Below are 15,592 nucleotides of genomic sequence, written 5' to 3' on the forward strand. Positions count from 1 at the left end.
TGAGCATTTTTCACATTAGTGAATTTCTGAGCAGTTGCTTCAAGACCAAACAATCAGGTGATCTCAGTCGAGTTATAGATCCATGAACAGTCTCATAGCACGCTCACGTCAGTGACAGTCACTACATTCACATGTACAATACAAATTATAAATTTATTAGGTATCAGACTGTCAAACAGTAATGGGATAATGACTAGATGATCTGTCACACTGATGTTGGCTGAGGAATTAATATTGGTTAGGACGCCAGGCAGCACTCCCCTGCTGTTTTGGAATAGAGAAATAAAATGATGACAGCACACAATAGTGGACATTCAACCCATCATATCTATGCTGGATCTGTGCAAGACCAACTCAGCTTTTTCACCAGCCCTGCAGATTTCTTCTCCTTTGATCCCTTTAGAAAGCCATGAATCTGCTTGCACCACACACTAAGGCAGGGATCTGCCCACTTGCTGCATTAAAATGTGCTTCTCAAGTCACCTTTGGTCTTTTGGTCAGCCACCTGAAATCAGAGTCCTATGGCTCTCAAACCTTCACTCAATGGGAATAGTTTTGATCCACTCCGTCCAGACCATTGTTGATTCCAAACACCTCTATCAAAATTTATCTCAGCCTTCTCTTCCAAATAATGCAATCCAATATTTTACATTGACCTGAAATGGTAAAAGGAGTTTTGGATTAAGAGCTGTATAAAATGTTGGTTAGGTAACAGCTGAAGTTTTATGTACTGTTTCAGTCACCACATTGCAAGAAGGACATAATTGCTTTGGAAAGAGTGCAGAAGAATGTTGCCAAAGCTGGAAAATCGTAGCTTTGAGGAAAGATTAGGTAGGCTAAGATTATTTTCCCTGGAATGGGGTAGGCTGAGGGGTGATTTCAGTGAAGTTTCCAAAATGATGAGGAGTCTAGATAGAATCAGAAAACTTCTTTCCCTTAGTGGAGAGGTCAGTTATCAGGGGCACATATTTGATGTGATTCATAGAAGGATTACTGGGGATGTTAGGAAAAAATATTTCACCCAGAGGGTGGTAGTTGTCTGATATTTGCTGCTTGGATTGGTAGTTGAGGCAGAAACCTGGATTTGCACCTGGAGTACTTTAATCCTTAAGACTATGGATTGGATGCTGGAAGGAGGGTTTAGAATGAGCAGTTAGTTTTTTTTCAGCCGGTGTAGACATGATGGGCTGAATAGGTTCTTTCTGCACCATAACTTTTCTATAGTTTTAAGATCTCATCAAAAGACCATCAGGTTTCATTGGAAAGAGTTTTGCTAAAAGAAAGATAGGGATGGGATGGGATCACAAACTAGCAGATTTTTAAAAATTATTTCACTGGTTTTGGGCATCACTAGCAAAGCCAGCATTTGATGCCTATCTGAGTAACTTATGAGACCATTTCAGAGGACAGTAGTTTAGAGTCAACCACATTGCTACCGATCTGGAGTTGCATGTAGGCATGATGAAGTAAAGCCATTTTTCCTTTCCTGAACATCATTATGGTGTAAATGAGTTTTTGTGAAAATCAGTGAAGTTTTCTGGTCATTATTACTGAGTGTAGCTTTCACTTTTTTTAAATAGGGATTTGAACCCACAACCCCAGAACATGAGTTTCAGTCCACGGATTACAAGTCAGTGACATTACTACAATGCCACCTTGTCCCCACAATAGCTGTGAAAGAACAGAAATTACTTCTGCGCTTTTCAACATGCATGATGGTGATAAATGTCACTTTGTACTTCTAATTGTGAAACAATAACTGTGTGAACTCGTAACAAAATGGAATATCATTCAACTGTTTGTCTGAGAATTAAACAGAAGGCAACAGATGTTGATGAGGCTTTGCAAGGCACTCATCCAATCTTGTGTCATGTGTTATCAGCCACCAACATGAACCTCATTTTTGGGCGATTGAAACTGATTGCCAAGGATCTTGCTATCATTATGTTGTGGTCAGAAAGTACTCTTCATGCAAACTAGGAGCTCCTAGCTTCAACCACTAATCTGTTCATAGAATTAACTTCAACTGGGGCAGTAAATTGGCACAATTGGGCTGCTCAAATGGGCCAAAGGATAAATCGATCAACGTTTCTGATAAATTAACGTCCAGCATTCGGTGTTGCTCATGGACAGACTCGGACATGTCTGTGATACCCATTATGGCTCAATAACCTTTGAACACTCGTTGTCTTAGCTGACGTTGGATGAGGGTTACATATTAATCTGGACAGCAGTGAAACTCCTGTTTGAAATAGTGCTGCTATGCGATCTTGAGTGCCTTTGTGGCACAGTGTTCTGCACTGCAGCTTCACAGCTCCAGGGATCTGGGTTTGATTCCGGCCTTGGGTGACCCTCTGCGTGAAGTTTACACATTCACCCTGTGTCTACGTCAGCTTCCTCCAGGTGCACCGGTCTTCTCCCACAGTCCAAAGATGAGCAGGTTAGGTAAATTGGTCAGTGCTAAATGTGCAGAGTTACAGAGATATTGGGAGGGGGTGGTGGTGGGTGGTGGGAATACTCTTTCAGAGAGTTGATCGAGACTCGTTTGGCCAGATGGTCTCTTTCTGCACTGTAGATATTCAGTGATTCCGTGGATCTTTTAGTTGCACCTGAGAGGGCCTTGGTTGACCGTCACGTTTAAAGGTTGGTGCTTCTCACAGTGCTGCACTCCCTCACCACTGCACTGATTGGCAGCCTGGACTTTGTGCTCAAGTCTCTGGAATTGATGTTGCATTTAGAGGCAAGAGAGCCACACACTAAGCCATGACGGACAAGGTTAAATCTCTACCCTTTAGTTCCCAACCCTGATGTCAGTGAAACGTTTTTCGATATCTACATATGGTTTTTAAAAATCACTCTTCATTGCAGCGTGGTACTTAGCATTGTACGGCACATTGGGTGTTGAAAGGACCTCTAGTAAAAGTAGCCATTTTTCTACATTAAGTAGAGAAAAGTACACCACAAGCCTTCATGGGTCATGTTGTGCACATCATCTAAACTGATTGCAATAGGATTGTGGCTGGCTTTCGCAGTGAGTTATCCAGCAGAGCAGTGATACTGAAGAACCAAATCAAATGAGGCACAGTCACATTTTAAAAGAAAGCTAAGAGAGCAGTGGGGGAGGGAAGGGTGGTGAAAAACTGGAAACATTTCCACTGACACAGGGCTGGAAAGAAATATTTGTGTCACCCACTAATTGTCAATGTCAGCTTGGCACTAGAGAAAATTGTATTTAGGCCTTTTTGAAAGCTCAATGTGCTTTACCAAGTGAAAAGGAATTCTGTTGTTGGAAGTATAGCTCTGATTACTGCTGTGAAATCCTTGAACTGAATTGACATAAAATATGTTCAGCTCTATGAGGGCAGGCTGCCTGGAACACAGAGGGACTGGAGCTCGCCAAGATTTGGTGAAAGTCTCTTTGCTTTAGAAACAGCTCTCCCTACTGGTCAGACAAGAGAAGGGAAAATCCACTGTTCAGTTTCCAGACAATGTCCACAGTTTGTGATTGGCTTCCTGTTGACCAGTTGGTGAAAGAGATCAGGATTGATACTTGAATAGTCAATAAGCCTATTATGCAAAGTGAGAGCTAGGCTACTCTGAAGGGAATTGAACCTCTTTATGCACAAAAAGAATTAACACTGAACCTCTGGGTTTCAGGTCATTGATATTTGCTTTGAGATGGGATTGCTTTCTTTTTCCTGCTCAGTCCAGCATTTTTCCATGTGAATGTTTTGTTATTTTCAAGCTCTCAAGCACTTAGTGAAGGTGTAAGTGGAAGTGTCATTTAACAGCAAGGTGAGGCATGGGATTTAAATTTGATTGATTAAAAAAATTCATGCAGTGGTTATAGTCAAGAAGGAGGCTATTCACTCCATCAAATCCATGCTGGCTCTCTGCAACAGCAATTTAGCCAGTCCCACTCCTCTATTCTTTCCCGGTAGCATTACAAATTCTGTTCTTTCCTGGCATTTATCAAATTCCCTTCCAAAACTTTGAAAACTTTATAAGACCCTTGTCAGGCCTCAGTTGGAGTACTGTGCGCAATTCTGGTCGCCTCACTACAGGAAGGACGTAGAAGCTATTGAAAGGGTACAGAGGAGATTTACAAGGATGTTGCCTGGATTGGGATGCATGCCTTATGAAGATAGGTTGAGGGAGCTGGGACTCTTCTCCCTGGAGAGACGAAGGTTGAGAGGCGACCTGATAGAGGTTTATAAAATGTTGAGAGGAATAGATAGGGTGGATTCTCAGAGGCTATTTCCCCGGGTTGAAATGGTCGCTACGAGAGGACACAGATTTAAGGTGCAGGGAGGCAAGTACAGAAGTGATGTTAGGGGTAAGTTTTTCACTCAGAGGGTAGTGAGTGAATGGAATCGGCTGCCGTCAGTGGTGGTGGAGGCGAACTCGCTGGGGTCTTTTAAAAGACTTCTGGATGAGTATATGGGATTTAGTGGGATTGGGGGTTATAGATAGGTCTATGGATTAGTAGGTGTTGATGTGATCGGCGCAACTTGTGGTCCGAAGGGCCTGTTTGTGCTGTAGTGTTCTATGTTCTACGTTCTAAATCTACCTTCACTGTACACGCAGGCAGCATATTTCTGATCCTAACCACGTGCCATGTGAACAGATTTTTCTTGTTGGCCCTTTACCAATCACCTAAATCTCTCGATCTTGACCTTTCTGCCAATGGGAACAGTTCTCTCTACTCTGTCTAGATGCTTCCTATTATTGAATACCTCTAAGAAATCTTCTCCCAAACGCCTCTACTGTAGGGAGTAAGGAGTACAATCTCAGCTTCTCCATTCTATCTGCTGAATTGGCACAACCTCCCTTTTTTAAAAGGTGAACTGTTGGCAAGAATTAGCTTGCTTTCAGGAAAGGTGATTTTCTTTTGATTGTAATGGCCAACTTCACAAATGCAGGCTGAGGAAACAGCAAGACACCAATTTCTCTGTGTCATCAGTGAGCAGGACAGATGATTGGACCTATAGCTGCAATGCAGCAGTCTCATCTGTATTACATATATTGCTATATATTTTAACAAATACGCTCACTATATAATGTATATAGAATATATTTGTAAATGGAAGATCTTTTTAAAGAAGAAAGTACTGATTCATCCATGCATTTTTTACCTTCAGACTCAAACCATTCCAATGCTATCCTGGCTGGACCCGCACGTTGCACATTCTGTAAACTTGAGCTCATCCAGAACTCTGCCAACATCCTTATTCACATTAAGCCTCATTCACCATCAATCCACCCCCATGTTTGCTGAACTATGTTGGCTTCCGCTTCCAAATGACTCTCATTTAAAATTCTCATTATTCAAATCTCTATGTTCTCACACTCTATCTCTTTAGCTTCCTGCTGCCATCTAACCTTTCTTGATCTGTGCTCCTTCAGTTCAGTTTCTTGTGATCCCTGATATGGATGTGGAGATTTCAACTGCTTGGACCCTAATCTCTGGAATTCTGTCCCTAAACGTCTCTACCTCTTTGCCGTTCCTCCTTTAGGACACTTAAAATCTCTTTGATTAATGTTTGATCATCAGTGCTAAAGTTTCCGTATGTGTTTTGTATCTAATTTCATTTGATAATCCTTTTTATGGGAAGTTTTACTGACTTAATGGCACTATATAAATGCAGATTTACATAATGCTGAAGTTTCCATTCTCTGAGACCAGTATACTTACAGGAAGGAGGAGCATGTATGTTTTTTGTGCAGCAAGCCCTGAACTCATCTCCTTGCTTGTTTTATTAGCCAATTCAGATTGAATCCAATCATAGCCCCACAAAAGGGACATACTGTATCCAAGTTGACAAGACCAGGCGTCACATCTGAACTTGTGCTCTACGCTTGATCTTAACCAAAAGAATGGAGGAGCTTGTATTTATAATAGTGATTTTCACACTTTCAGAAAATCTCAATTTGTACTTGCTAGATCACGTCAGAGAAGGGACTTGATTGCTTCAGTGTGGTGCTTGGAGTCACATAGATTGAAAAAAAGAGATTCTCTTCCCCAAAGGACATTGGAGAATCAACTAGTTGGGTTTTTACAGCAATCTGATAAGCACCAAGATGACTTTTGCCAGATGTATTTTTTTTATTGAACTAAATTCAAAATCTCTCCCCATTACTGACTTAACAACACTCAGGAAGATGATTGGTTGCATTAAGCAAGGCAGGAGAGTACGATCTTGCTGACAACGTATAGATGTGTCCGGTTACAGATGATCCATTAGAGGTGAGTATTCATCCTTGCAGGACAAACACAACCAAATTCAGTAAGTCAACAAATGCAGAAGTCTGATGCATCAAAAGTATGTTGACCTGTGGGAACCCAAGTTGTTAAAAAGAACTTGGCATTTCCATGTGTAGTTTTTGTTTAACTGACTGAAACTGATGGCAGTAAAGCCATGAATTCCAGGACTTGGTGCAGTCATGCAGTTTCATTATTTTTAAGAGATTTTATGTAAAATTATAGTGTTCAGCTACCAGTAGCCATTAGCTTATGTAAGAAATATACACCACTCGTACAGATGTCTTGAGCTTTTAATGAAATAAGTTTAGCTTTTCCCTTGTGGGAAATATAAAGTTATTTATAAGCGCATAGAAACAAAATAGAGTTGGTTCATGTCAAAGCACAAACTGTGGTGAGAGCTGGTGCAAAGATGAGGCAAAGGAGTTCAGTGAAAGGCATAGCCAATGGAAATGACTAAAACATGGAATTGTCAACAAGGCCTGAATCAAGTTTGTGCAGCTACACTTTTCTTACAATAGCATTATCATGCTACTGAAGCGGCCGCATGTTTATGGGAGAAGCACATGAACAGAATGTGTGGACTGCAAGATGAAAAAATAACTTCTATTTAAATAGTAAGATTATCAGTCTCAAGACATCCCAAAGAGCTTTATTGCCAACAAAGCATGGTTGTAATTCTCCTCTGCACCCTCTCCAAGGTTTTGACATCCATCCTAAAGTGTGGTGCTGATTTGTAAAAGGGCTTACCTTAATTTCCTTGCTTTTGTGCTGTTCTCTTTTTATGACATCAATCCCATTTACTTCTTAAATGTTTTGATTAACCAGTGCAGACGTGTATAAACATCAACAACATATCAGTTTATATACCATCTGAAACTTATGTCCCCTACCCATCGACATGTTTCAGTTCTAACTTGTGTACCGTATTGTATTGAGAAAAGTGAGCAATGATTGACTAAGCACAAGCAAAGTAGCTCCTTAGGTGTCCAGAACTTGATGAATGGGATCCATATTTGCACCACCTACAAGGTACCTGGTGATTCAAGGTCAGAACTGGTCTGATTTTTGTGGATCTCAACCCTACTGCTTTTTCTTTGCTCCATCATTAGAGTCATGCTTCCAGCTGCCTCAGCTCTGAGCACTGGAATTTCCTCCCCAAAGTTTTCTACTGTATCTCCTTTACCTTTTTGACCTGGCTTTTAGGTCACCTGATCTCTTCTTAAATAGCTCTGTATGAAATATTTGTTTATTAATTCTCCTGAAGTGCCTTGGTACATTTTAGAATGTTAAAAACGTTATATAAATGCAAGTTGTTGATGTTGTTTGGGTTGCCTGCCTTTTGGATACTTAAAATATGAGTCATCATTTTTTTTTGTTTGTTTCAGTTGACCTTTAAACATTTATTTTTAAGTGTTGCCGATTTATATCGCCTGGGAGACAGTTTTTGAGGAGTTTCTTGAGTCCATTAGTGTGAGAGAGCTGAATTAACATCCGTAAAAATGTAAGCATTGACCTCGGGGGTATTCTAGCTCCAACTGTCTGCAAGTTAATTAATCTCTCTCACACTGTTGGGACCAGCAGTTCCTTCATTGTGTCATCAGCACTTGCTTTTGGAACAAAAATAGTCTTGAAAAATTAGGGTATCGTAACATGAGATGACTTTGGGGCAGTTCCAGGACAGTTCCTCATGGTTGTGAATCAACAGCTCAAAACAATGTATAATTCTATATTAATTGGAGGCTAACTCCCAAAATCTGTATATTTAGTTGATGAGAGTAAGAAATATTAGGGTGGTGCATGAGGGAATGGCCACCTTATTTTGTGATTAAGACATGTTGGAACAATGTACAGGGGGCTTTATTTTGTAATTAAATATGTTATACTTGGCCTTGGAGTATTTGTTGGGAGTGTAGAGGGATCTCGAGAACAAATCTGTTCTGTTACTACCCTGGGGTGGAGCAGTATAGAAGGAGCTTTACTCTTTATCTAACATTTATTGTAGCTGCCCTGGGAGTGTTTGGTAGAACAATGTAGCGGGGGTTTTAGGCTGGAATTCTCTGACCTTGCCCATGGCTGGGATTCTCTGGTCCTGCTGCTGTGAATGGATTTTTGGCTGAGCGCCAAATTCTCTGTGCTCACTGGCAGGATGGCAGGGCATGCAACATTGGAGAATTCCGGCCATATTCCTATCTGAGCATGTCTAGTGCTGACCCTGTGGCAATAGTGCAACAGTGCTGAAGTTCAGCACTTAGCACAATGGATATTCAGCTGAGATATTTACCACTGCTGCATAATGCATCATTCTGGGAATGCGAAAAAGGATATCTTCTTTGTTAATGCTCACACCTTATGAGCAATGAAGGAATATATCTGAGCCACAGCACAATGGAGGATAAAAGTCTGAAACTCTGAAGTGTGTTAATAGATGACTCTACATTGTGAAGAGTTTTGCCTCCCTTTCCCCATTAAACAGTCACTGTGACTTGGATAACCAAATTATTGGATGTAAATGTGATTAACAATTGAAGGCAATTTCAGTCACGGTCCTTCTTCCTGTAAATATGTTGTAAAATCCTCATTCTTTGTGATGCACATGGGATCCACCTGTTGTGAATAGTAACTAAGAACATGGATTTTTAAGATCACTCTCTTTAAATAACAGGCCCTGAGGGTTTACACTTACCCATGATCAGATGCTGCTATTTCAATCTATTGTGTTTGTAGAATTGGAGATACTTCAGAATGAAGTGACCTTCATGCTACTCTGGAATTATTTAATCCTGATTCCTTGCTCCTTCTGTTATTATTAAATATTTTTCTCCTTCATCTAATTCACTATTAAATGTCACAATTGGCTCAAAAAGACAAAGCTCAATCCACCATTATCAGCGTGGTTTTATGAAGGGTAAGTCATGCTTGATAAAAACAGAAAATGCTGGAAAATCTCAGCAGGTCTGACAGCATCCATGGAGACAGAATAGAGCAAACATTTTGAGTGTAGATGACACTTCATCAGAGCTGTAATGAAGGATCATCCAAACTTGAAACTTTGGCTCTATTCTCTCTCCACAGATGCTGTCAGAACTGCTGAGATTTTCCAGCAATTTCTGTTTTTGTTTCAGATTCCGGCGTCCTCAGTATTTTGCTTTTATCATGGTTGACAAACTTGTTTGAGTTCTTTGAAGACATAATCAGCAAGGTTGATAGTGGGGACCCTGTGGATATCATATATCTGCACCACATAAAAGATTGATCCAGAAGGTAAGATTACAGGGGATTGGAGATAGAGTACTGGATTGGATTGAAGATTGGCTGACTGATAGAAAGCAGAGGGTTGGGATAAATGGGTCCTTCTCTGGCCGGTGAAATGTAACTGACGGGGTGCTGCAGGGGTCAGTCCTCAGACCTCAACTGTTTACAATCTATCTAAATGATCTACAAGTGGGGACAGAGTGTAACACAGCAAAATTTAGTGATGATATTAAAATAGGTGGCAAAGTAGGCAGTGAAGAGGATATAAAGATTTTACTGACAGATATAGGAAAATGTGGCAAAATTTGACAGATGGAGTTTAATGTAGATCTGGCTATCCATTTTGTCAGAAAAATTAGAAAGGCAAATGGAAAGCACCTTCAGAATGCATCCAGGCAGAAGGATCTGGGTACCTATGTTCATTAATCACAGAAAGTCGGTATGCAGGTGCAGCATGTAGTAAAAAAGGTAAATGGGATGTTGGTATTTATTGCAAAAGGACTAGAGTATCAAAGTAGAGAAGTATTGTTGCAATTGTATAGGGTGTTGGTGAGACCACATCTGGAGTATTGTGTCCGGTTTTGGTATTTAAGGAAGGATGTGGTGGCATTGGAGGCAGTTCAGAGGAGTTTCACCAGATTGATTCCGGGGGTGAAAGGGTTGATGTGTGACAGGAGAGATTAAACAGTTTGGGCTTATACTCGGTAGAGTTTAGAAGGATGAAAGGGGAACTGATTGAGATATGTAAAATTTTAAAAGGATTTATAAAATAAATGTAGACCATATTTTTCCTCTTATGGGGCAATCTAGAACAAGAGGTCACAGGTATAAGTTGAGAAGTGGTAGCTTTAAAACTGAGATGAAGAGGAATTACTTCTCACAGAGATTGGTGAATTTGTGGAACTTGCTGCCCCATAGTGTGATGGAGTCTGAATCGTTGAATAGTTTCAAGAAGGAGATAGATACAGTTCTAATTAAAAAGAGGATAAGGGCATATGAGTAACAGATGAGCAGGTGTATTTGAGATCAGGGAGCGATTAGCCATGATCTGATTGATCGGCGAAGCAGGCTCGAAGGGCTGAATTTGCCTAATTCCTATGTTTCAACGTCTGTAGTTTCATGTGCTAATGTGTTTTGTATTCTAAGAAATTTGCTGCAGTAAAATAAATCTTCCAACTCTTGGCCTATATGTTTGGTGACAAACAAGAATGGGTGGGAGGAAGAAAGAAACTAAGAACTCCCAATTCTCCAGTGTCTTTTGTGACTTCAGTCCATACAATGAAATACTTTTGAAGTGCAATCAATGTTGTAATGCAAGAAATGTGGCCATCAAATTACGTACAAGCTCCTGCAAAGATCAGTGGGCTAAGGCACCAAAGGAATTGTTCTTCTGATGTTGATTGAGGCATGCATTTGGACTGAGAAGAACTTGTAGTCGTTTAAAATGGCAGCTTGATGTACAACCATCTTTATTACTGAAATTCTCTTTTTCACCAAGTTCTCTGTTCCCAGTCCAGTTATTTCACCCAACTGAGGGAGAAGTCTGATGTTTAATAGATGGGAATAAATTGTGAACGAATATGGGAGAAAATCAGGTCAATAGTATAGAAAGGAGCAGGTTACCAAAAGGACCTGGTTGAGCTGTAGGCAATATTCAGTGGTATTGATATGATAAACAGAAAATATTGTTTTGAGTTATTTCAGCCCAGAGAAATGACGGCATCAATTTAAAATAGTGGAAAGTTAACCTAAGTTGGATCTCCAGAATTCCTTGTCACTCAAGTAGACCCATGCAATAAAGAAGTTAAAGTAATGAATAAAAGAATTTTAGAACACAGAGGAGGCTATTCCATCCTTCATGCTTGTTCTGGTTTTTTTGAAGGAGCTGTCCAATTAGTTCCACACCTGCTTTTTCCCCATTGTCCTGCAAAGTTTGCCTTTCCAAGTATTTATCCAGTTCCCCTTTGAATGTTATTTTTGGAACTGCTCCCGCTTCCATTTCAAGCAACGTGATTCAGATCATACTGATCATTGATGCTAAAATGGAGGAGGCGGAATTACTGGGCGAGGAGGTAATTGAGCCAAAAGGTTAACTTTTCCTTCCATTTTTATTTTTAGTGTTGAGCCACTGGAACCCAGTCACTGCTGTCCCTCTAATATTAACACAGCTGAGGTTTGTGTGGCTCTTGTGCTGCTTGCATTGTTGCCACAAGGACTAAACCAACCAGCTCTTCTGGATGTGATATGTTTTTGAACTAATTGTTGGGGAACAAGTGTTTGGTTTAGTAGGAGCATTTCTGCCTGGCAGTCAGAAAGTGCAGAATTCAAATCCCACTGTAGACAGTCCAGTGATTATGGAGATTAGAATTTTGACTCGGAATTCATGATTGATATTCTGTGGTTCTTTACACCTGGTGGGTGTGATTGACCCATCCCCCAGCCCACCACCATATACCCTCTTGCCTTAAAGAACGAACCCCCTATTAACAGATATAAAGATGGTTGTGGCCATGGTAGGAGTGTTCATGTTGCAGCCTTCCAGACTGTTAATCAATGCGGGTTGATGGGTTTTTGATAAGAGAGGGGATTAAGGGTTATGGGGAGAGGGCGGGAAAGTGGAACTGAGCAGCGACAGATCAGCCATGATCTTATTGAATGGCGGGGCAGGCTCGAAGGGCTAGATGGCCTACTCCTGCTCCTATTTCTTATGTTCTTATGTTCAGCATGCAAATCTTTCCCTTGCTTTATGCACTTCTCCAAGGGAACATTAGAAAGATATAATAACAACTGTGTGTTTAATTAAATAGAAAAGCATGAAACCTGGGTGATTGTTTTTGGGTGAGAGTCATTTGTAAAACCTTTGGACTGTCACTGCTTGGAGAGTCAGTGAATCTTGCTGCCATTAAGTTTAAGGATGTTGGAGAATGGATTATTTTAATTTTAAATGAGTATTGGTTCCATGCACTTCCAGATGAGGCGTAGAATGAATCAAATGCTAAGGATCACAACCTGCACGTGTGAGTTTTTTAAAGTTTATTTATTAGTGTCACAAGTAGGCTTACATTAACACTGCAATGAAGTTACTGTAAAAATCCCCTAGTTGCCACACTCCAGCACATGTTCAGGCACACTGAGGATAAATTTAGTATGGCCAATGCACTAATCATCACTGCTTGGAGATAAGAACATAAGAAATAGGAGCAGGAGTAGGCCATCTGGCCCTTCGAGCCTGCCCCACCATTCAATAAGATCATGGCTGATCTGTCGTGGCTCAATTCCACATTCCCGCCCTCTCCCCATAACCCTTAATCCCCTCTCTTATCAAAAACCCATCAACCCACGTCTTAAAAATATTTAGCGAGGTAGCCTCCACCACTTCAACGGGCAGAGAATTCCAGAGATTCACCACCCTTTGAGTGAAGAAGTTCTTCCTCAACTCCGTTCTAAACCGCCCCCCCTTTATCTTGAGGCTGTGCCCCCTAGTCCTACTGTCCTCTCTGAGCAGGAAGAGTCTCTCCACCTCTATCCTATCCATCCCATTCATCATCTTATACGTCTCAATGAGATCTCCCCTCATTCTTCTAAACTCTAATGAGTACAAGCCTAGTTTATTCAGCCTCTCCTCATAGCTCAACTCCCTCAACTCTGGCATCAGCCTAGTAAACCTCCTCTGCACTCCCTCCAAGGCCAAAATATCCTTGCGTAAGTACGGCGCCCAAAACTGCACACAGTACTCCAGCTGCGGCCAGAGCACCCAGAGGAAACCCACGCAGGCATGGGGAGAACATGCACAGACAGTAACCCAAGGTGGGAATCAAACCCAGACCCCTGACGCTGTGAGGCAGCAGTGCTAACCACTGTGCCACCCACCATGCTGCCCTGACAGTACATTCAGAATTAATCTGTGGAAGCATTATTTCATTGAGTGAGTGATCAATCTGTAAAAGAGACTCCCTGGGGAGATAATGGAAGCATTGAACCGTTTAAATGCAGATTAGAGAGACTACTTTCAGAAAACAGCATTTTAAGATTGAGTATTACTGGAAACATGTTGAGCGAAGGCTTTGTACCATCGCTGCTTGGAGATGCTTGGGGACGAATTAGATTAAGAGCAGTGATGTTTAGGATTGGCTCAAGTTCTGGTGTGAATTGAGACTTGATGTGCTGATGGTGGTGTTTTTTGAGGAAGGAATATTGGACAAGTGATCCAGATAGCTCTCTTGCTCAAATCCTACAGTGGAATCTTTATTGCTCCTTAGACTGGCATTTCTCATCAGTAGTTAGAATCTCCAGCAATACAGCTCCTCAATGTTGTATCGTGATTGTGCTCGAATGGAACTTGAACCCGTGACCTTCTGACCAGAAGGGTAAAAATGTTACTGACTGAGACAGGTTTTACTTGTCAGAGCGGTATTTTTGTGGCTCTTTGACATTTTTTGGTGATATGCTTATGTGTATCAGACTTGGCACAAAATCTCATTTACCTAAACCCCTGTGCTCACTGTCCTACATTGGCTTCTGGTCTGACACTTCTTGAAATTTTTAAGTTTCCAACCTCGTTTTCACATTTCTCCATGGCTCACCCTCCCCATCTCAGTTGTCTTCTCCAGTTCTACAGCCATTCAAGATTTCTGCGCTCCAATTCTGACCCATTGCACACCTCAGATGTTAATCGCTTCACCTTGGTGATGATGCCTTAAACAGCCTGGACCCTAAGCTCCAGAATTTCACCCCCCCCCTTCCCCCATTGAACATCTCCTCCTCTCAGCCTATCTCCCTGTCAAGCATTCCCTGAAAGTCCACCTCTTTGATAAAGCTTTTGTTCATTTGCTCTAATATTTCCTTATGTGCTTTGATGTTAAATGTTCTTTATTAAAATTCCTGTGAAGCACCATGGGATGTTTTACTATGTTAAAGGTGATATATGAATGCAAGTTGTAACTGTACATGGGGAAAGGAGAGAGAATTAGTTTAGAACATAGGGGTTCAGGGAGGTGCATGCTGCTTGCTTGAGAGTCACAAGTTGTAACTACTGAACCCATGATGTAATGAGTACATTTATCGTCCAGAATTGGAATTTATGTAGCCGTTTGTAATCATGCGAGTTTCAAAGCCCATCGCTGCCAATCAATTTATTTCAATTACACAGTAACCATTGTTTTTCAGATGCATTTGACAAATCAACTTTTGCTCAGCGAGGTGCCATGATCAGTGGACTTAATTGACCATTTAAATCTGTTTCTGATGGTTCGTTGAGGTGACACTGTCGGGCAAAGCACTGGCAGAGGGGGACTTTGATTTAATGTTTTATCGCTGCTGCTCTGAAACATCTAGCTAAGTGTTTACTCAGCAAAATCCGTGTGGGTGGCGTTCCCACGAATCTTTGTAAATGGCGAAATCCAGTGACGAAGATGCGTTTTTAGTGCAAGTCAATTAGATAGGTTCCAGCAATGGTAGCTTCGGTTTGCGTAGTTACTTTCGGTTGATCACAACAGTCTTGCCATCAGTTATTATTTTTACCAAATTGTCATTTGTAAATGATGTTTTTGCAAAAATACCTGTATTTCTGTGCATAGTAGTCTACCTCTGGACTCAGCACACAACGGTTATAACTACCTTTGTAACTGCAGCATCTCATTTTCACCCGTGTGAGAGAAAGCACAAATCCTTTGAGTCTGGGAAGATTTATTACTTTTATTGTGTCTTGCCTTCAGTAAGAAAGGGCAAAACTTTTGGAACAGTGACAGTCTGTTGTCAGACTAGCTTGCTCAGCATTTAGTGTGTGCCTTTAATCCAAGTTGAATTAAAGACGGAGCAAACCCTACCCATTTAAAGTGTGACAGGTTGATTCATATTGAGCCCCGTGGGTGAATTTGGAGCAAGCTACAAGACTACAAGGGCATTTTTTATTTCCAGTGTAAATCAGTTTCTTTTCCTATCATTTCCTAAAGATGGTTTTTTTAATGTTTAAAATCACGGTTGAGTAAACAATTGGGCCCGCAATGGTGATCTAGTGCACACAGGTTTTAGCGCGGGCAAGGAATGTCACCAAAGGCAGAAGGACTTGGTTGAGAT

The 15,592-nt window shown here is 41.0% G+C and overlaps 1 protein-coding gene across 2 annotated transcripts in view; it reads left to right on the forward strand.

Moving 5' to 3' along the window:
* skap1 (src kinase associated phosphoprotein 1) overlaps positions 1-15,592 on the forward strand; it is a 390,268-nt gene that overhangs the window by 68,307 nt on the left and 306,369 nt on the right. The gene's annotated exons all lie outside the window — the stretch shown is intronic.

Source organism: Carcharhinus amblyrhynchos, chromosome 27, assembly GCF_965287045.1.
Source record: "Carcharhinus amblyrhynchos chromosome 27, sCarAmb.v2.hapA, whole genome shotgun sequence".
Classification (NCBI taxonomy): Eukaryota; Metazoa; Chordata; class Chondrichthyes; order Carcharhiniformes; family Carcharhinidae; genus Carcharhinus; species Carcharhinus amblyrhynchos.